The sequence below is a fragment of the Balaenoptera physalus genome (assembly GCF_965194825.1).
Source record: "Balaenoptera physalus genome assembly, chromosome: 11".
Classification (NCBI taxonomy): Eukaryota; Metazoa; Chordata; class Mammalia; order Artiodactyla; family Balaenopteridae; genus Balaenoptera; species Balaenoptera physalus.
The window spans coordinates 72,568,957-72,588,894 of NC_138896.1; positions in this window are offsets into that span (position 1 = coordinate 72,568,957).

Below are 19,938 nucleotides of genomic sequence, written 5' to 3' on the forward strand. Positions count from 1 at the left end.
AGCCTTTCTGTCCCTCCCTGAACCCTTACATTAAACCAAGTTTCTGGTGATAGGTCTGGAGTCCTGGAGGCTATAGGTTCTTGAAGGAGAGGACTGTCACCTTGAGAAGCCATCCTCCACGTATGTTTGGTCATCTTCCAGGTGTACATAGCAACCCTCCAGGTGTGTATAGCTGTCCTCAGGGTATACTACATAGTTGTCCTCCAGGCCTCATGGAACTAATTCCTGGCTATACACTTTTCTATCTTGGGGACCAGTGACTGTGATGGTGATTCCCAGACTGCCACTCCCTGAGGTCAGGCGCAGACTTGGATGGTCTCCAAGCCCAAGGCTGTGCCCAGTTAAGAGCTCGGTTAAGCAGGCTCAAGATCCCACTCAGGGCTCCTATAGACCAGAGGCATTTGAGAAAGGAGTGGGTGGTAGGGGTTAGGGGATTATTCCTGACAATATTTTCTCCTCTGACCCCACTGCCAGGAAAAAGCACCCAGCCTGGCCTTCTGGAAGTGTGGGGGTAGGTGATCCCAGGCTGGATAGCAAACCACCCCCCCAGATTGCTCCAGCCCAGGCTCAGCCTCCTCCACCTACCCACTCCGGCCACCTCCCAAATCCCCAATCCCAGCAGCAAACCTCGGTGTTTGCTTGTTGCCATGGCAATGGGATGCACCTTTTTTGTTACCATGGCAACCAGCCAGGGGTTTTTAAAATTCAGTTGAGGTAATTTCCACCCCTGAATCCTCATCCTCAGACACCTCATTCTTCTCTTTTCTTCTCTGAGTCTTAGAAGGGAGGGGGGCCCACAGCCACCAGGCAGAGGTGGAGGGTCAGAGGGGCTGGTGGGAAGACTTGGACCCCATTCCTCCCTGATTCCTCCATGCAGACTAGACCTCAGAGAATAGGGCAGCCTCTTCCCCATTCCCTGTCCAGATCCAGGTCCACGGTGGGAATATGAGGGCTTTGCATGGCTGGGCAGGCAGAGGCCAGCACACTTGGGAGGCCTGATTGAGGGTACAGCCTGTGTGGCTATGCAGGAGCAGAGAGAGTCAGCAGGGACCCTCCCAGACCTCCCTGCTGTATCTCCAAGGCTCATGTGAGGATCTCAAGGCACCAGGGCCCAGACCCCAGGACAATAGGGGACAGATGTTGTTTATGCTGTGTCCTGGTGCTAAGGAGCTTAGCTTAGTGGAACCCTGTGCTGGCCAGATTTGGGCAGAGGGCATCTGAGAAGGATGGAGGGAGAGGGATGCCGACCCTGTCCAGTACCTCCCCCTCCCCCTCCCCACTAGTGTCCTCTTTCCCCAGGAACCCGCTTCATTAGTCTGGTCATTGTAAATTCATGAGGCCCAGCATCCCCTCCCTGCCCCAGCCTGCCTCCTGGCTGGGAGAAGAGGAGTCAATAGCCCAGGACAGACAGGTGGATGCCCCCCTGATCAGAGTGGACTGGGTACAGGGGATGATGGGACCCCAAGCCCCACACACTGCCCCATCATGCCTCGTGTGCATGTAATTCCTTCATTCTTTGACTTATCTCTGTAGCAGGTTTGTGCCCCACAGGCAGAGCTTCCCCCAAAGAAGGGGTTTCGAGGAAGGAGAAGTTGGGGAGAGTCCTGTAGCAAGGGCACCCTCCCCACCTCCCCTGTTCTCTCCCTATGCCTGTTCTCCTACTCCATCAGTCAGTTGGGTAGAGGGGCCCTTCTCCCCCAGGATGGATGTGGAGTGCCAAAGCCAAGCACTGCAGGGACAGCAGGTGGGTGCCAAGGCCAAAGGGAAGTCACTTCCAGCTTACCTGTCCCTTGAGCTCAAGGGCCGAGACCCTAAAGCAACAGCCCTTCTGAGGCCATAGATGGGCAGGCCAACCTTGGGAGACTACAGAGAACCCCCCCAGGTTGAGGCTCAGGCTGCCTGAGGGCCTGCTCCCTCCTGCTCCTCCCTCACCCCAGGCAGGGAAGGTTTGTTTGGGTTAGCATTGCCTTTCCCAATCTCCTCTATTAAATAGTAGCCCCAGCCCCAGGGTCCACGCCACCTAGGGGTGGGGGTCACTCATGCCCTTCCCACCAAGGACCCACAAGATCCTACAGAGTGCACAAGTGCCTGAACACCTGGGTCTGTGGCCCCCCACGTGCAGGATAATAATAAAGTCTGTGTTTGACACTTTTCATGACTTACTATTCCCACCAGCCCTGTAGGCTCCAGTGGCCCAGACAAAGCCACAGGGTTCTCCATAGCAAGTATGGCTAACTCTTTTCTGTTCTCCTGTCAGCTGGTGGGAGAGCGGGGGGAGGAGGGGTTAAACCAGAGACTTCTGGGAAGGAGGTGATGGGGCAGGGGTTGGAGAGGAAGAGGATAGAGGAGTGTTGTGGCCACCCTACCCCCACCTGCCCACTTTTCTTTCAGTCTCTTCTCCTTCCAGGCTCCCAGACCAGGGAAGCCCCAGGCTAGTCTGGGGAGGAGGGAAACCAGCCCAAGCCCTAGGTGAGAGTGGGGATGTCACAGGTGGGGCACCCTGCTCCACACTCAGCTGGTGGACACCTGAAATCTCTCTGCTAATCACCAAGGCACCTCCTCTCTACAGCCTGTGACCCCCTCCCAGCGTTATGGGACCCAGAGAAGGCTAGACCCCTCTCTCTCCCAGCCACCTGTGGCTCCTAGGCTCCTGAAGAGCTTCCTAGTATTAGAGAACTGATACTGAACCACACTACAGCTCCGTCAGGGCCTCCACACTTGAGAACCTGCAGCTGAAATACTAAGGAGAAGCGCTGCCCGAGGTTTCTCTTGTGAGCAGCAGGCGTCCAGCGAGCCACACTCAGTGCGAGCTGCTGGTGGGGGCTTGGCATCAGCTAGAGGACTGCCCAGCTGAGCAGACCCTCCAAGAAGGCCTGCTGGCCCTGGCAGGCTTGTGCAGCACTGGAGCCCCCATCCAGAGTCAGAGGAGGGGTGCAGGTGAGAGGGGGAACAGCAGGGCAGGGCAGGATGGGTGTCCGTGGCATGGGAATAGAGACCATCCCATCCTGGGACACCTGATGGCCTAGTTTCTGGGCACCTTCTCTGGGGTCAGAGACAGCACCCTCTCCCCCACATCCTGTGTACTCACATCAGGCAGGGAGCAGGCCTCACGTTCCATGGGTGGTATCCCTGGACCATCCCAATGCCTGAATATGAAGAGACCCCAAATTGCCCTGCCTCAGTGGAAAGGGGTCCCTGGGGCTTTAGAACCAAGAATCGGGGCCTAGAAGCCTGACTCCCCAGGGGGCATTTAAAAGAGAAGCTGAGGAAATGCCAGCAACTATTTATAACCTGTGGGATATGCCAGCCCCAACCCAGGATGCATGCCCTCATTCTCCTGCCAGCCACCTGCCAGCCATGGGGTAAGCATCCCTGAACTAGAGCAGGAGACCCCAAAGGTTCAGAGAGAGCAGACCTATCTGAAATCCCACAGCTCACGATCTGCACAGCCCTGGGAGCTGGACGGTGAGGACAGGGCCAATGCCTAACTCAGGGCACAGCGTAGCTGGGGAGCGGCACTGGGATGGGAACATATACTCAGAAGGCCAGGGCAGGGCTCTCAGCCCAGGCCAGGCTGGGCAGGCCTGGTCAACAGCAAAGGGTGGTTGAATAGGCCTCCTGTGAAGGGAGTGGAGTCCAGTTCCCTCTGCGTGGAGCTAAGGCTGTCTGGCTATCTATAGGGGTGGTTGCTAAGAAGTGGAGGATATGAATTGTCCTGTCAGCTGCTTAGGCGACCCAGCCACATGGGCAGGGAGCAGATCAGAGCTGGAAGTATGAGGGGCACTGGGTGTCATGGAGGCTGGTCCCCACTGCTGGCTGAGCAGGCTGGAGATTAGAAGCTTAGGAAGCCCTCCCAACCCACCCACCTTCCTGTAGGGGCTCCATGGAGCCCCTACAGGAAGCACCCCTAAGACCCAACTTCCCAGCCCACCTGGTCTCCTGATGCTCTGACAGCCCATTCATCTTAGGATTCTGTGAGGCCCAGGGGCATGGCTCCTATTTCCTCAGTCCCAGCCCTGTCCTCCAAGAAGAGTCTGAGCTCTGGGCAGGCAGAAACCATACTAATGCTAATGCTCATCCACCCTGCCACATTGGGGCCTGGGAAAGAGAGGGGCACACGGAGTTGTTGTATGTGTGAGGCAATGAATGATTTTGCCTTAAAGCATTGGAAATGTACCTGTGCTTTGTGGTCAATCGGTTGACTGAGCTGTTACCCAGTGCTTCCAGGACCTGGGGACCAAGTGTGACTGAGACAGTTGTGGTCTCCATCCTCCCAGAGCTCACAGTCCCATGGGTAAGGAGGACAAAGCCGATCCAGTGGTTGGACCTGTGATAAGGGATGCAGGACACATGGGATCCCAAGGAGGAGGGACTAGGCTATCTTCTTTGAGGAGAGGTCCCTGGGCTGAGCTGGCCAGGTCCCAGGGCCTCCAAACTTCAGGCCAGAGGAGGAGGCACATCAGGACCCGGGAAGAACCCCTCAGAGCTGGAGCTGTCTTGACTGGCTTTCCCTGAGAGAGGTCTCAGGGGAGGGTGTTGAGAGGGGAGATCAGAGGGGAGTGAAGGGGGCACCTCTTGTTCATAATGGATAGCCTGGGGACATGAAGCCAGGATGAGGCAGTGGCAGGGCCTCGGGTCACTGCCTGTCACTGACCTGAAGGACAGGCCAACTCAGATCTCCCGGGCAGCTGGCTCCACTGATCTGACTGGAGACTGAAAACCCAACCAGGAAGTGACCAGGGACATTCTGGCCAGGAACACTGGGGAGCAGACTGGTGGGTGGGGGCGGTTACTTGTCCCCTTGGCCTTATCTGGACTCAGCTGTCTTCCTTCCCAGCAGGCACCCTATTCCCAGGGACTGGTTTGCCTCCCCCAGGGCCTCCCAGGGTGACCCCTGAGGCACTAGCTAGGCATACACCTGCCCCACCTCACCGGGACACAGGGATCAGTTCCCCCACATCTGGACAGGTGAAGCCCATTTTTCACCAGCCGCCAGAATGGAGCCAGGAGCCAGCCTCCTTCCTGGGAAACCATCTGCCCAGCTCAGGTTGCCTGAAATGGGCACCAACATCTGAACAAACAGCCCTGAGTGGGGTGGGGCTGGGGGTGGTGGTGGTGGGGAGGCAGTGCCCCCAGCCCTGTGCTGGAGCTCACAAGAGTCCCACAGCTGCCTTTGTCCCAGTCCTGCTTGATGACCACATGGACCTCCCACCCCTCAGCCCCATGGCTAACCACTGCCTGCCCATGTTCAGCCAGGCTGAAGGTCTCCCGGGCCCTCCCCAGACAACCTCTCTTCTCTTCCTGGTACATGAAGGGCCTCTGCCCATGGCCCTCCATTCCCTGCCACCACGCCAGTCGAGCTGGGCTGTCCTTCCCAGCGTCCACCACTGTCCCGATGCCAAGGACAGGCTGGCACACAGTGGGTGCTCAGTAAGTATTGCTGCCCGTGGTCATGACTGTGGGGTGAGTGGTCCCAGGGATAATGCCTGACCAATTTGGACCAGCTGTTCTTCCTGCTCCTCCAGCTCACGTGGCTTGATCAGGTGCTGAAGGCGTGACCCAGATGCAGAGCTGGGCTGGGCTGGGCTGGGCTGGGCTGGGCCCCCGGGTGGGAGCTGCCCATGTGAGGCCCACACTCGGTCCAGCTGTCCCTGTCCCTGCCTACCTGGGGAAAGGGGACTGGCATGGCTCCTCTCCCATGCCCCTCTTATCTGGCATTGGCCTTGGTGGGTGGAGCCCTGTGACCTGGGAGGAGCAGGCTCTCTGGGCCTCGGAGCTCTCACCTGAGAAATGGGGATGATAGTGCCCCATCTATGGGGTGTGGGGCCGCTGCAGACATAGGGTCTGGGCACTCTGTGCCTGGCACCCCTCAGAAGGCTTCAGCCCCTCCACTTCCCCTGCTACCTAGGGGTGGGGGCAGGGGGCACATCAACCTTCATGCATCTTTCCCATGATGGACTGTCAGTGCTCTCTGTCTCCTGATGGGGGACTTCCAGATAGTGCAGGGGCAGGGACTGTGCGGTCCTGCGTGCCTGTAGGACTACACATGGGGCTCCCCGGCGACCCGAGGGTACGCAGGGGTCCCTAACTGGCCTGACTGTATCCTTGCTATGACATCTTGGGCCAGGGAGAGGGTGACCCTCCCTCTGGGTAAAGCAGTAAGTGCATCCCCCAAGGTTCATTTTCCATTTCCTGTAGGTTGGATCTCAACCTGACAGGCATCCCCTCTCACCTCGCAATCACCATGCCTCCCACCCCTCCCCCTGCCCCTGTTCTATTACCCACCCCTTCCCCCTACCTAATCGGGACGCGGTCCACCCCCACAGAGTGGCTTCCTCTCTCCGCGTGGTCTCATTCCCACCGCCGCGGGGAGAGGCCAGCATCCCGGCCCCCTGCCTCCCTGTAGTCCCTCTCCTCTCCCCTCTGCCCTTCAGGAAGCCCCCACCCCATCCTGAAATACCCCCACTCTTTTGGATCCCCCTCCCCAACCTGGGATTCGGTGTTCTGGGGCGCCCACCCCCCAGCAAACTTGGCTCCTTTCAGCTCCCCTCCCGCTCGGGCAGAGGCAGGGCGTTCAAGTCCATTTAATCTTGGCAGAATGCAATTTCCTGCTTCAGGGAGCTGGCGGGTTTAGGAGGCTTAATGAAGGGGGAGGGGGGAGATGGGGAAGAAGAGAAGCTGAGTGGGGCTGGGAGATGGGGAAGAAGAGAAGCTGAGTGGGGCTGGGAGATGGAGACAGAGTCCCTGAGAGGGTGGTCCAGGAAGCTCAGGGATGTGTGTGTGTCTGGGGGTTGCCTGGGGGTCTTTGGGATCACACAGGGGTCAGCTCTTCAGCTTCAGGCTCCTGCTCTTAGGTCAGGGGCTCCTCCACAAACCTCTCCACCCCCAGCTATGTAGGGTGGAAATGGGGGAAGGGGAGGGGCCTCAAAGTGGCCCACAGTGAGTGCATGAGTGTGTGTGTGGGGGGGGCACGGATCTGCACGGCCAAGTGGTGTGGGTGCAGGTCCAAGCGTGCAGATGGGGGAGGGGGTCCCGGGGAAAATGTGCAGCTGGGGCATCCTGGGTAGACTGTACACTCTGGGTGGGTCCTGGGGAAAGTGTGCAGCTGGCAGGTCTCAGACCCCCAGGTGGGGAAGTGGGCAGCCGGGCTGGAATTTCAGCCCCGAATGGGATGCTTATCTGGATACCGCCACCTAGGAGGCAGAAAAGATAAGGGACAAAGGGACCTCTGAGTTGCTGGAAGCCCCACACCTGGTGGGGGTCGGGCAGCCAAGAGCCTTGTCTGACACCCAGAACACAGGCAACCCCTGGGGGAGACTGAGGCTGGGCGGCTGTCTTCCTGCGATTCCTGCCCTGCAACCCCACTGGGCCCCCTCTCCCCACACTTCCCCGTCTCTCGTTGGACCTGGTTCAGCACATTTACTTCCTGGAAAAGCCCTTGGAGGAGCCACAACCCATCAGACCCCATCCCTGGAGTCCCCAGGCAGGGTTGGCAGAGCGGTGGTCAGGGACTGGCGCCCACAGGAAGCAGGCAAGGGGGCAAGGTGGAGGGTCTTTACAGGGAAAAGTAGGCAGCCTGGAACCCTCCAGGAGCAGCGCCCTGGATAGGGAAGCTCAGCTAAGCTTGGGGCCCCCGAGGAGGGGACAGAGCAAGGAGGGTGGAGAGGGTTTGAGGGCTCTGGAAGGCAGTCTGAGCCCACTTTCTGCTGGGAATTTTCATTTATGGGAACCTGGGAGGAAGGCCAATGGACACCACGGAGGACTGAAGCCCTCAGCCCCTTGGCATGCTGGGCAAGGCACTCTTCCTCTGGGCTTCAGTTTCACCATTTGTGAACAAGAGTACCAGGACAGGAGGAGCCCAGACCTCCTTGGAAACAGGTGGACCCTGCCCCAGCCCAAGCGTCATCTGGGGCTGTGCTTGAATGGCAGTCAGGTGTATAGAGATGGACACTAGGAAGCTGAGGATGGTGGAAGGTATGATAGGGACACAACCTACGGCCTTGTGCCCTCCTGGAAATCTCAAAACCTCCCAGCTGCCCATCCCTAATGAAAGCAGCATCTTCTCCAGAGGAGGCACCCTAGCCCTCTGGGGAGGATAACTCGCAATCTACCAATAGACTATGCTCAGGGGCAGAAAGGTCTGCAGGCCGGGAGTCAACAGGAGCCCCCAGGGCTTCCCTGGTGGCAGAGTGGTTGAGAATCTGCCTGCCAATGCAGGGGACACGGGTTCGAGCTCTGGTCCAGGAAGATCCCACATGCCATGGAGTGACTAAGCCCGTGCACCACAACTACTGAGCCTGCGCTCTAGAGCCTGCGAGCCACAACTACTGAGCCCACATGCCACAACTACTGAAGCCCACGCACCTAGAGCCCGTGCTCCACAAGAGAAGCCACCGCAGTGAGAAGCCCACGCACCGCAACGAAGAGTAGCCCCTGCTTGCCGCAACTCGAGAAAGCCCACGCGCAACAACGAAGACCCAACACAGCCAAAAATTAATTAATTAATTAATTAATTAAAAAAAAAAAAGGAGCCCCCAAGCCCAGCTCCTTGTGAAGGGTTGACCTGGTTCCTTGCACCTCTGCTTCCCCTTCTGACTAGCTCACCAGCTGTCTGGGCCACCTGCTGTCCCCTCACTGGGCCTTTTCCTCTGACTGACACCTCCCCAAGGACTGTTCTGGGGTCCACATCTGCCCTCATTCTGCCTCTGCTGAGCTCAGCTCGGGCCCTCTTGGCTCTTGTGTCAGTCAAAATGGAACTCCTGTGCCACTTCTCCTACCCCCTACCCCTGGCCCTGGCCCCTGCCCCTGCCCCATGCACACCTCTAGTAGACTCTGCCACTGAGTCCCGCTCAAGACAGCCCCATGATCTGGCCTCTAGGACACACCTTGACAGGTTATGCCTCCAGACTCTTGCCCAAGTTGTTCCTTCAACCTTCAGGCTGAGAGATCTCTGATTGGTTCTTTAAGACCCAGTGACAGTGTCGCCTCCTCTATGCAGGCTTCCCTGAGTCACCCTCTTAGACCTCTGAGTACACACACTTGCTAGGGTACCCCCTGGCTGACCTAGGAGCTGATCTGGGGCCTCATCACCTTGCCAACTCCAGTAGCTCCTGGCTCATAAATGTTGGGAGGAACTGTGGGTTGGACATTGGGGTCAGGCCCAGAGTGGGGCTGGCCGATATAAGGAGGGAAGCAGGTGTGTGGCCTGGGAGTCCCAGGTGGCCTGCTTTGCTAGCACCACATTCCCATGACAACTTGCATTCTGTCCTCTCCCAAGGAGGACAGTAAGGCAGTCTTTACTGGTGGAGGCTCCAGTGGGGGCAATCCTGTGTGCTGCCCTGCAGGTCCTGGATGCCTGAGGAGCTGAGGCAGTGGCTGGATATGGGGGTCAAGGCTGCCCCATCCTGAGTGGACCCTTCTGCTAGATGAGAAGGGTACCTACTTTCTCCTGGGGCCCCAGCCTGTGGCAGAGCAATTCAGGTAAGCCCTCATGCCCCTGGGTTTCTCTGTCATCCACTGGGGAGAAACAATGAGTCATAACAAAGATGATGTGGGCAGAGTGTGCCCTATATACCGGATGCTGCTCCCAGCAATCTGCTCTTAGTGGCTTATTTCATCCTCCCAGCACCCTGAGATGAGGGACTTGCTCTCATTTTACAGATGAGGAAACTGGTCTCCAGAGAATAAGCAAATGAATGCACATGGGCCATGGGTGGGTAAGACCCTCAGGATGCTAGGCTTGGAGTCAGAGGGTCCTTGATGGGGCCAGTGGGGACCTTCCCACACATGTGTGCACTCATACTGCAGCCCCAGCCTTGCTGGCCCTGATGTTTGGGTAGGCAGAGTGAGGCACAGTGAGATCAAAGAGCTCAGTGGCCCTGCCTGCATCTGCCCATGTTCCCATGTCCACAGGAGCTCTAGTGGCTGCTTAGAGAGCAAGACCAGAGCTGCAGGGCTTCTGTCACTGCCCAGGCTGCACACTGGTCTCCACACTTCTGTGGGACTCCTGCTTCTCTAGTCCATCTGCCAGCCCTCATGGGGCCTCTTCAAGGTGTAGGGTCCAGGGTGGGCCTGGGCCCTGCAGGGACTTGATCCCCCAAACTCTGTGCCATTAAGGTCTTCTGAGGTGACCCCCTTCCCTCAGCCCCAGGCCTATAAGCCTAGCCTACCACTCCTTGGAGACAATTTTGTTAAAATTTCAGGCCACACTGGGGTGGCGAATCAGCATGGGGGGTGGGATTGAGGGCTTACTCACACAGTAAGCAGGGGCTCAGTGGCAGTCCGGCCCATTTTGCCCATCCTCCCAGAACCAGCTCTGCACCCTTAGCTCAGAGGAGACTCCGCCAGGCCCTCTGAAGTTCACAGTCCAGAATGAGTGTGAGATGTGTGGAGATGTCTGCAGAATGAATGAATAAATGACATTTGACCAAGACACAGGTAGAGAGGTTCTTTCCTAGAAGCTCAGAGGACAGAGACTAGCTGGGCAATCAGGGGAGGCTTCTGGGGAGAGACAACATTGGAATCAGGCCAGAAGGACCAGGAGAACCTCCCTGGGGAGATGGGAAAGACATTGCTGGTGGGAGAACAGCCTGGGCAAGGGCTTGAGAGCAACGTGGTACTAGGTGTGGTGGGGCAGTGGCCCTCCCGGAACCTTGGAGTGACCCGAGGAGCCGTCTGTCTAGGGCATAGGGACCTGGCTTCCAGGCACTGAGGTTCGCCTGGGAGACCGCTCCCTGTAGAGACCCCTCTGACTGACTGAGCAGTGCAGGCAAACTGGGCTCTGCTGCTTCTGACTCAGACTTTCCATGGGACCCTCTCAGGGCCCTCATTCTCCCCATTTGCGAAGTGGCACGTTTGTCTGAGGTCTGGCCTGGTAGGGGGCAAGGGGTCGCTGGCATGGGAAGCTGTGAAGATCTCATCCGGCGGCCCCGTGGGAAGAGCAGATGGGTAGGAGTGAGTTTTCCAGAGCCCAGGACTCACAGGGCGTGCAGTCTTATCTGATGAGGAAGGGAGGGTAGGGGTTGTGCCTTTGATCAACAAGTGACAGAGGGAATGGGAACTGACCCCGCCTGGACAGCTGGAAGCCCCAAGGTATCCTCCACAACAAGCCCCATTGTGAGGAAACACCGGTCCAGGGCAGCAGATGAGGAGGGGCAGTGCTTGGTGGGATTCAACACAGAATTAACCCCAAACTCTGGCTGGGGTGGCGGGTGGGGGCCTCATGCTTTGTGCCCCCACCCCAAACTCAGCCCTTACCTCCTCCTCCAGGAAGCCTTCCCCAACTGAAGGCCCCAGGATGATGGAGGCCTGGACTGGACCACCTTGTGTCCCCAAGACCGCAGAGCCTGAGACATGAGCAAGCCAACACCCAGGACTGGGTCCCCCCTCTGGGTGACTAAACCTGCAGCAAGGGACGCCATGTTAACCAGAAGCTGGGCCCCAGCAGCCCTGCCTGGCCCCTTCCTGGGGAATGGGGCCCCATAGCCTAGCCTGGGCCCAGCCAGACCCTGGCTGGGAAATGTGGGCTTCCTGAGGCTCGGTGTTGACTCAGGGCTTTGAGTTGCTGCCCAAGATGCCATACATATGTGGGCTACCCCAAGGGTAAGATCCCTCTCAGGTTGGGGTACAGATATTCTTGGCTGGGAGGTGCTGATTGTTGGGGCTACTCAGCTGGTGGGGAAGCGGCAGTGAGTCCAGAGTGGTGGGCACCCCGGGCAGGGGCTGGGTGCACAGAGAGAAGAGTGAGGAGAAGGCGGCCTCGCGGTGGAGGGTGGTGTGGGAGGGCTGCAGTGAGGAGTGGGATGGAAAGAAGTTGGGGCAACTTGGGCTAGAGGACAGGAAAAGGGGTACTCCACGAGAGGACAAGGGGCGGGGGCATGCTGGAGGCCGCAGTTTCCCCTCAGGGATTGTGAGGAGACCAGAAACTGGGGAGGGGGGATGGCAACGGCCTCCTTTTGAGGAGGTAGTGCCCCTCTGTGCCCCTGACCAGTGTCCTGGGGAGTCAGGACCTGTCCAGGGCTGGGCTGGCCAAGGGGTGCAGCTTGGGGTCCCAGAGACCCTTCCCTGTGAGCTGAGTTGATGTGACTGATAGAGGCGGCACACAGTAGGTACTCAGGCAGGCTGTGGACACATGAATGCATCCCTCTGGGTGGCAAGAACAAGGTCCCTCCAAGTTAGTCTGGAGGAGCAGGAGACAGGAAGGGCAGAGGGTGGAGTGTGGATTTCTGATCTCTCCCTGCCCCCTCCCTTCCTTCAAATCCCCCTCCCACCTTATCCCTCCATCTCAGCTGGTCCCTGCTCCTTCCGGCAGCAAACATGAGCTTTGCAGAAACTTGTCCTCGGATTAAAGCTTAAACCACTGTTTCAGGGGAGCGGGGGCAGGGAGGCTGGCCAGCCAGACCACATGTGGAGGGTATATGAGGCCAGGAAGGAAGCCTCTTTCCCCATTCCCAAACCCCGGATCAGATCTGATACATAGGCTCAAGGGAAAGGTGAGGGGACCCTGGCTGAGTTGAGGATACCCAGCAGCACCCCTAGTAATCTAGCCAGGTCCCTGTCCCCTCTCTCTTGGAGGCTCATAGCTTCCTTTCTGGCCCCCTAGGAGCCAGAGGAATCCTTTAAAATCTTAAATCAGACTATACTGGCCTCATTACCCTCAGGCCAGTCCTAGTCCTTCCTCAATCAGAGGCTACACCCCAATATTCAAGGGGGCCCTAGTCTGGAATCCCCAGAAAAGGTTGCCCAGGCCCCTGCTCCTCAAGGTCTCAGTATTCCCTTCTATGAAATGGGTACACAGTAGTGTTCTGGGCAAGGTGAGCCAGAGGCCCTCATCCTCCCTAAGACTCCACAGATAGCACAAGTGGAGCCCCCAATTCCTGGATGCAGGTCCAGAGACCAGGTAAGGCCAAGGTGTCCACTCTACCCAATTATGTTTGGAAATCAAACCCTCACAGGACAGGATGGCACCCTATCCCAGGGTAGGGAGTGTGGGCTCGGCGTCATTGCCCTGCCAACCACATACATGGAGCAAAGAGGCTCATCATTCTGGATGGAGTGCTTAGGACACCAGGTTGGCCAGGGCAAGCCCAGCTCCCCACTGCCTGGCTTTAGCTCTGCTACCCGACACTCCCCTAAGGCATGAGGCTATGAGCTGTAAAGGAGAGATTCTCTGCAAGGAGCATTCCTCCTTGGCCAGTCCCAGTGCTGCTGTGCCACAGATGCCTTATAGCCTGGAATAGGCAATGGTGCTGGCCAAAATCCTCCATTTCCTGGCTCACGGGGGATGGAGACACAGATGGGATGCTCTGGCCTTAGATCTCTGCTCTGAGGGTATGGACAGTGACCTCATATTGTAGCCCTTCCTCAGGGAAGACCTGAAGCCAGGCTTAGGGAAGAGGGCCAGGATGGCAGGGTACCCACGGTCTGCCCACCTGCCCCTCCCCCTTCCGGGGGGCTGCCTTCATCTGGGCCCCACTTCCCTGCTGGGAATGAGGGATCAGGGGAGGCCATGCTGCGGCTGTCACGGAAGGGACATTCCCCAGTCATTTGGAACTAAGTAAGTCCAGATCCCAGCTTGCAGGCCTGGCTGCAGGACCCTCCTTGGGCCCCCCTCTCCCAGGACTGTGGCCACACAGACACATGGAAGGGGTGTGTGCAGCAGATGTGGGCCTGGGAGGCAGCCAGAAACCCCACAGGATCAGAGCCCGGCGCAGTCAGCTTTGTTGGGGGGCTGCCTGGGTCTCCCCTAGCTCTGAGACACACCTCTGCCTAAGGGACTATGCCTGCCCCTGGGGGGCTCACAGCTGGAGCTTCCCTGCCTTTCAAGTCAAGGCAGAGTCTACCTTGAGTCTCTGGGGCTGTAGCTTGAGACACTGTCTACTCAGGCCAGCTCTTCCATAGAGGAGGAAACAGCACATGGGTACCCATCCCTGCCCTGTCCTCAGCTCCAGGGAGTGTGAGCAGAGGCCCAAAGACCAGGGTAGAAAGCAGCTCCCAGTCCCTGATCAGAGTACAGAGAGGCCCTGGGTTGAGCCCCTCTCTCATTCAGTGAGACTGGTATATACCAGTCTCCATTCTGGGTGCTGCGGAAGCAGCAAACAGACAAAACAGTTCCTGCCCTCTTGATGCTGATAGTCTAGCAGGGGTAGGGAAATGGACAATAAATAACAAGCATAAAAGGAAGCAAAAGATGTCGTATAGAAAAAGAGAGAAAGGGAAGGGAAAGTCAAGAGTGCTGGGGCAGTGGTGGTAGATATTACTGAGAAGGTACTATCTGAGCAAAAACCTGAAGGAGGTGAAGGAGAAGTCATAGAGGTGCCTACGGGAAGGGCATCCAGGCAAAGGGAACAGTCATTTCAGGGGCCCTGAGGCTGAAGTGCCTCATGTGGGAGGAAGAGGGAGGAGGCTGTGGCCAAGAACAGGAGGACATGAGTCAGAGATGGGAGCAGGCTGGGGAGACAGCCACTGCAAGGACTTGGCTTTGACTCTCAACGAAGTCGGAGCCACTGAGAACTTTGGACAAGAAAGAGACATGGGGCTTCCCTGGTCGGGCAGTGGTTAAGAATCGCCTGCCAATGCAGGGGACATGGGTTCGATCCCTGGTCCGGGAAGATCCCACACACCACGGAGCAACTAAGCCCGTGTGCCGCAACTACTGAGCCTGAGCGCTGCAACTACTGAAGCCCGCGCGCCTAGAGCCCGTGCTCCGCAGCAAGAGAAGCCACTGCAATGAGAAGTCCGCACACCACAACGAACAGTAGCTCCCGCTCGCCGCAGGTAGAGAAAGCCCGCACGCAACAATGAAGACCCAATGCAGCCAAAAATAAATGGTAATAAATAAAAATAAATATTTTTAAAAATCTTATATAAGAAAGAGACATGCCCTGGCTTCCATCTTAACAGGGTCCCTCTGGATCCTGGCTGGCTAGCAGGAGGCAAGAGCAGAAGCTGGGAGCCCAGTAAGGAGTCTCCCATACTTGTCAGGCGAGAGACGAGGTTGGCTGTGGAGGTGGAAGCTGCAGAGGCAATGGCTGCAGAGCTGGTGGCCAGGGAGAAGGTAGGAAGTTGTCACCTGATATTTTGCATATTTTGAAGGTGAAGTTGAAAGTATTTACTGATGGTTTAGATGTAGATGTGAGAGGGAGTCCAGGCTTATTCAAAGACTTTTTGGCCTGAGCAGCTGGAAGAATGGGGCTGTCCCAACTGAGTTAAGCAAAGCCAAAGAGTGGCTGGTGGTTCCTCCCAGGTGGGCTCCAGATCCAAGGTCTTTTCAGCCAAGCTCCACATCCCCCACGCCTAGCCAGTGGCTGGGGCTGCCCAACCATAAATGACCCAGGGCCCAGGCACCCAGAAAAAAGGCCTGTACCGTGGGGGCAGAGGAAATGCAAAATCCCCATCCCAGTTCTTAGTAAGGAGGCCTCTCTGGAGCAGATAAGGTTTGAGCTCTAGGCCCAAGACCTGGGCTTCCCAGCAGGGGCAGGGCAGGCCCAAGTGAGTGAGGGATGGCTGTCTGGCCTCTATCTAAACAGGATATGCTCAGGCTGGCTGACGGTCATGGGTCACTTGGCAGCCAGCCAAGCTTGGGCCCACCCGACCCCCACCTCCCTCAACATATACAAACACACACACACACAGTAATACAAATATGGGATGAGGGAGTATGTGGCAACTCAGAGCCCGTGGCTTCCTCTCTTATTCAGTCTGAATGCACACGAGAAGCAGTTGCTGATGGGTCTACGTGGGACCCAGCCAGGAGAACGCAGAGAGGCCTGGGTCTGTTAATGTCTGGATGGGGATGCAGGACCCGCAGGGGCCCAAGGATGCTCCTGACCCAGCCATTAGGATTGGCTTTCTGGGAGGTAATATCTTCCTAGAAGCCTGCAGAATCTAGAAGGAAATAGGAAAGACATTCCAGGCACAGGGGAACAGCATGTGCAAAGACCCAGAGACGAAAGAGAGGGCAGAGCTCCTCAAAGAGGCTTGGGATGCCTGCAGGGCTCTGGTGTGGAAAGGGAGGATGAAGCAGCCTCAAGAAGGGACGCCGGCCCTTTGTGCAGAAAGGGACAGCGTTTGGGGGTGGAGGAGGTGGCCAAGGGCTGTGGGCTAGAGGAAACACAGGGTTTACACTGGCACTGAAGTCGGGAAGAGCATTCCTGGTAGAGGGGACAACAGCAGAAAAGACCTAGAGGCAGCTTTGGGGAGCAGCCAGGGAGGCGGGTCATTCCAGTTTTTGATGGGCTCAGAGCCAGCTCCTGGGCCAGGCTGGGCAGGGGAAGGTTGAGCTGAACCCCATCCTGCACCCTGGCCGTGGGTGACTCCTCACGGCCCGCCCCTTCCTGGTATGGCCGAGCACCTCCCCGCGCCCCCTCCCGGGCCCCCTTTCCAACACCCCCTCTCTGGGATCCAGTTCCGGATGGGTGGGGGCTGGGCCAGAAAGCAGGCAGCGCCTGGGGCAGAGGAGATGAGAAAACCAGAAAGCGGGGAAATCTGAGCCAGCAGCGCTGGGGCTGGGCGGGCCAAGGCTTGCTCAGCCTGCTAGGCCCGGGAAACAGGTTCCCCAGAGACCGGGCCAGAGGAGAGAGCACTGGTTTAGTCACCACCTTCATCAAGGGGGCATGGCCGGTCCCTGAGGCCCAGGCCTTCCTCGCCCAGCCTTCCAGATGCAGAGGCCAGGAAGGCAGGTTTTCTCTCAAGGTTACCCAGTACAGCAGGCTGCCCTCTCCCCACAGGGGAGGCCAGATAGAAACAAATAGTGTAGACAGACAGAGGATAGACAGGCATCAGGAGGCCCAGGGCTGCACTTCAGTCCCCAGCAGCACAGGCTGGAAGAGCCAGAAGGAAACGAAACAGGCATGAGCACTGCCGGAAACAAAGTCTGGGCCAGGTGGAAGGGCTGGAGGTGTTTGGGGGAGAAGACCTTCAAAGCTTTCCTGCCCACAGCAGCACCATCATCCAGGGCGGGGGCTGGGACAAAGGGGGCCAATTCCTTCCCAGTTGTAACCCCCATTGTTGGGCTTTGTGGCACCTCAGAAGCTCTGGGAAGCTGAGCCATGAGCCCAAGGCTACACAGCCAGGATATCACCCCAAGGGCCTATCCCCATCTGAGAAGGGAAAGGGGGCTGCTCCAGAGGCGGGGTCAGTGGGCGAACCTGACCTGGTGTAACCATCTCTGAGCTCCCTACCACCTTTCGTGTCCAGACTGGTACTAGGGTGGGTCATGGGGGAGCTGGAAAAGAAGCATGCGTGGGGTCCAAGTGTCTGCAGAGGAGGGAGGGATGGAGGCCAGGCAGGCGTTAGCCTGGCCTGACGTCCGTTCAGGCAACCCCACAGGGCATCCTGGGTGGCTCTCACGTGGAGCTAGCACAGCAGAGTGGCTTTTAGAGGGAAAGACTGAAGGACTCTGGTGGCAGGGAGAGTGTCGGGTGGGAGCAGCCAGTCCAGAGGAGCTAGGTAGTAGGCACGGAGTTGGCTCCTGGGCTCTTGGCTCACGCGCCCTCTTGGATCTGATATTGCAGGGATTTGCCCTCTTATTCATTCAATAAAGATTTATTGAACTCCCTAAGTGCTGCGTGTGGCTCTAGCACTCATTGCCAGCCCCCCAGCACCGGTCTGAGTTGCAGGCCCTTCGCTTCATGTGGGCCCTGTTGCCTGGCCCTTCCCTCCTGGAGCCTTCCCATAGCTCCTGAAAATGCCACATTTCCCACACCACAGCCTGGTGGTTATAGGTCTCACCCCACTTCTCCCAGTCTCCTCTTCCTCATCTGTACAATGCGGACAGCAGGACTTGCTTCTCAGTGGGATTGTGAAGTGCTGGGGAGGCGGCAAAAGACCATAAACCCTGTTGGCATGCAGGGCCTCCCAACCCCGCATCAGGGGCTGGTTTCAAGGGGTCTTTGGACCCCTGCAATTGAAGGCAAAATCACAGGAGGCTCTACAGTATTCCTCCCAATGATACATATTATATATAAAATGACATATAGTGATACAAAATGCTCATCCCAGCATGACACACACAGGGCGAGGGGGCATTGTGGATTCACTGTGGCAATAATAAAATTGTTTTGATTTCTATTGATTACTCAGCCTTCTCACACTGATTAGAAGAGAAGTGGCATCACTCCACTGTGTGTAGCCAAGCCCAGCTCTAGCTCTCCTCCCTCTCCTTGTCCCCTTCCTCTCACCCCCCTGCCACCAAAGACCTCTGTGTGCTGGGCCTAATCTGTGTGTCTGAGAGGTGCTCCATGGACGAATCAATTGAGTCTCTTTCCTTCCTAACCCAGAACCCTGAAGTTGTCTTTGGCAAGTCCTCACAGTTCTGCTTTAGTGAGCAGGATAATGATCATGCTGGTGGTGGTGACAGAGGAGGCCAGGCTATGAGGAGGCCAGGGAGGCTGTGGGGTGGTGTTGGAATTGATGGCTTTGGAAACCACAGTGATGGTGTCATATGCTGCACTGGTAATGGTGGTGCAGTGGTGGTGACCTCAGGGGTGACCCTGGTACAGAGGAGTGGGGATGAGGAGGAATGACTGACAGAGTGATCTTATTTTTATTTTTTTATTTTTTCAATTTTTTGGCAGCGTTGGGTCTTCGTTGTTGCGCGTGGGCTTTCTCTAGGTGTAGCAAGCTGGGGCTACTCTTCGTTGTGGTGCGCGGGCTTCTCATTGTGGTGGCTTCTCCTGTTGTGGAGCACGGGCTCCAGGTGCGCAGGCTACAGTAGTTGCAGCACACGGGCTCAGTAGTTGTGGCTCGCGGGCTCTAGAGCGCAGGCTCAGTGGTTGTGGCGCATGGGCTTAGTTGCTCCGCGGCATGTGGGATCTTCCCAGACCAGGGATCGAACCCGTGTCTCCTGCATTGGCAGGTGGATTCTTAGCCACTGCACCACCAGGGAAGTCCCGACACAGTGTTTTTAAATGAGACATGACAGCGAGAGACATGCAGGCACTGTCACTGCAGCCACCATTACTGCAGGCTGCGGCCAAAAATAAAGAAGCAAAGGGACTTCCCTGGTGGTCCAGTGGTTAAGACTCTGTACTCCCAATGCAGGGGGCACGGGTTCAATCCCTGGTCAGGGAACTAAGATCCCGCATGCCACACGGTGCGGCCAAAAAACAAAAAAACCGCGCAGGCTGGTGTTTCCTTAGATCCAGTGACCAGCCTCTGCTTGGAGCATGTGCACCAGCACTCCAAGTCCAAGTCCGGATCAGGAGACCCTCAGCAGGATCCCTAACATCCCACCCCAACCTACATTTGCAGTCAACCAGCCAATAGGTCAGAGTGAGAGATGTCTTGGGGGGTGTCTTGTTAGCCAGGAAGAGAAGAGGGAGAAGGAAGAGAGAGGAGAGGGGGAACAAGAGGAGGAAGAGAGAAAGGAGGAGTGTAGAGGAAGAGGAGGAGAGGAGGAGAAAGGAGAGAAGGAGGAAGCAGACAAGGAAAAATAGGGGGAGGAAAGAGGGGGAAGAGGAGGGGAGGGCGAGGAGGAGAGAGGAAACAATAGAAAGGAGAGAGGAGGAGGAAGGGGAGGGAATAGGAGAAGAGGGAGGAGAAGGAGGACAAAGAGGGCCTATGCCCACTGGGACCTTGGCAAAGTGCATGGGGCCGGGCTGAGGCTGTGGTCCTGGCTGGTGAGGCTACGGCCTTGGGAGTTGGGTTAGGTTGGGTGGAGGGTCCCTTCCTCGGATCAGTTGCAGGGCCCTCAGTTCATCAGGAGGCCATTTGAAAGCAAATGTCCCTTTTAGGAACCCCTATCCGGCTTCTCTGGGGTATGGAACTGTAAGGGGGTGGATCCGTGGGGCTACTGGCTTGAAATAGGACTGGCTGCTGAGGGGGTCTCAGGGAGCTCTAGAGCGGTTGAACGGAGCTGTAAGGGTGACCTGGCTTGGGCTGGAGGCGGCGGGCAGGTCCCGCCGTGCCAGCCGTCCCAGGGGCTGCACTGCCACCTGC